This window comes from Lactuca saligna, chromosome 6 (genome assembly GCF_052625555.1).
Source record: "Lactuca saligna cultivar CGN05327 chromosome 6, ASM5262555v1, whole genome shotgun sequence".
In the NCBI taxonomy this organism is placed as follows: Eukaryota; Viridiplantae; Streptophyta; class Magnoliopsida; order Asterales; family Asteraceae; genus Lactuca; species Lactuca saligna.
In genome coordinates, this window is record NC_136422.1 from 10,890,849 (window position 1) to 10,893,374 (window position 2,526).

A 2,526-nucleotide genomic window follows, 5' to 3' on the forward strand; every position below is an offset into this window, starting at 1 on the left:
AAATGAATCCACTTCCACCACATTTCAACGTTTGCTTCAATTTTATATGATGAAATTGAAACCTATACCATCAAATACAGGAAACATATACTATTAAGGACAATGTTATTTTACCTTGTTATCCTTGTTTTATTTCACAATATAACTTTTACCACGGCCACAACCACCCACCCATCACCAATAAAAATTAAAAGAATTACAGAGCTTACCTGGTTCAGCAAGGATAAAGATGCACCTAAGAGTTGAAGTTGGCGAAAGGAGATAGAATTAACCCAAAATTAAAAGGGTTTAAATGGATTCTTATGCCCTTTGAAGAAGATTGTAGCCATTGCATCATCAACATATAGGGTCTATAATAATGAAATACCATTTGTTTCAAAGTACAATGCTTCGATATAATGGGTATCAAAGTACAGTGGTGTAATACGGCGTTAATAGTAAAAAAATATCCAACAGATGAATATTATTAAAATACAATACTGAAATACGAATAACCATACATAAGATTTATAGTAGATTGAGATTTCCCAACACAACACATGACAATTGACCACAAATGTACACTGTTAAAATTAATAAAACTGAAATAAATTGATAATCAAAAACTTATATAATATCCTAAACAAGGAGAGATAAATAAAAGTACAAATTCCAATTTTGTACATGTTATTCATCCTACAAATCGATTAATCACTGTACCTATTTCCTTTTAAAAATTGATGAATAAAAGAACACACTGTTAATGCAAAATAAGACTTTCTGTAAATATCAAAAGGAAAAAATAACTTTGTCCATCAAAATTTCTTAGTTTTAAGAGAGGAGTTCTTATTGTTTGCATTTTCATAATCTTTCTTTTAATTTCCCATTTGCTCACCAAGCAACCATGTAGCCATGAGTACACATAATGTTTAGGACGAATTACTTTTAACCCCCAACTAATCTGGCCCGATTCATCTAAGGGAAAATCAGATTGATTAGATTAACAACTATACCCCTACATGCAATACTTAAAAAAGTTTCTAAGTATCTTCTTTTGTGAAACTTGCTCATGTATAATCAAATCAACAATATGAAAATGATTTTTTTTCTCAAAAACTTTATTTTGTTCAAGCGCACTTATATACGCTTCTTTACATATTCTCAAACACGTCATCATTTTGTTAAACATTTGATCCATAATTCTATCCAAATAACAACTAAAAAAAGACAAAAGTCCAAATTTTATGTATATATGAAAATTATACTATTTATATAATTAAACAAAATTTTCTAACCAAAAGTATAAGGATTACCGTTGACTCCCTCAAAAGTCAAAAGTGAAAATAAGTTGTGATATTTCATATTTTATCACTCCTTAAGTCCTAATTAGCAAGTATTTCCCATATGGAATCAAGATCATAAGAAGGCATCCGCGCGAGTGACCAACCACCAATCTCCGTCTCGTCCGCCGTAGTCAACTCACCGGAAAAAGTACTTCCCGATGGAGAATTTTCACCTTTCAAAAACCCATCTTCCGAAACACAGGATGACCCCATATCACTCCCGCTGAAACTCTCATCGCCACCACCTGAATTCCCCACCACCGTAACCTTCTTCCTCTCCTCCCTCTTTTGAGCCTTCTCTCTTCTAACCTTTCGACAAATCGCCTCTAGTTTGTTATCCACAGCGCTCCTCAGAGCATTCAACTTACGTTCGTCTCCGATCAACCCCAACGACGTCGACTCCTTCACGTTAGGAAAATTCAAACGCGCGTATTCCCCACGTAACTTATATGCAGCTCGATCGTAAGCGTAGGCGGCCATCTCCGCCGTTTCGTATGTTCCTAACCATACTCTCATCCTGTTCCGCGGCAGTCTGATCTCCGCCACCCATTTACCCCATTGTCTCTGCCTCACCCCTCTATACAACTTCTTCTTGTATAAATTGCTCGCTTGATGAGAAAACCCAATTGGGGATTTTGTTTCGAATTCGTCTGTGAATTTGAGGATGAGATCTCTCTGTTTGAGATACATTGAAGACCCTATCGTAGCTCCTTCTACCCATGACGACGATGATGAACAGTGAGAAAAGACTGAATCGAAGGTGCTTGTATTCCCACCTGTTAAGATCAAATTCGACAATGAAGATCGAACTGAATCACTGATTAAATCAACAGCGAATGGATTACGGGTGTTTTCTTGCATGATTGTGAATTTCAGTGAAAGGGGAAGAACAGAGGTTTGTAAAAGCTTCAAATTATCAATGGATGATGTTGGTAGGGGCTCAAATTTCTTCATGTCTTAATTTGTTCTTGGGAGGGGGTATTTATAAGGCAAAAATAAGGTCCAAGTCTTTTCAATTTGGAATTTCACGAGATTGACTTTTGTACCCCTAAACAATATAAATGAACAAATAATCATTTTATAATGGAATATGTTATCTATAAAAATAATAATTATTTTATAATACGATATGCTATGTGTAAAAGCTTATGATATATACAAATTTACACGTATTAATTCCTAAAAGAAATTGTATAATATATAC

The 2,526-nt window shown here is 34.5% G+C and overlaps 1 pseudogene; it reads right to left on the reverse strand.

Moving 5' to 3' along the window:
- Positions 1-1,197: 1,197 nt before the first annotated feature.
- Positions 1,198-2,291, reverse strand: LOC145003241 (ethylene-responsive transcription factor ERF061 pseudogene; annotated as a pseudogene).
- Positions 2,292-2,526: the final 235 nt, after the last annotated feature.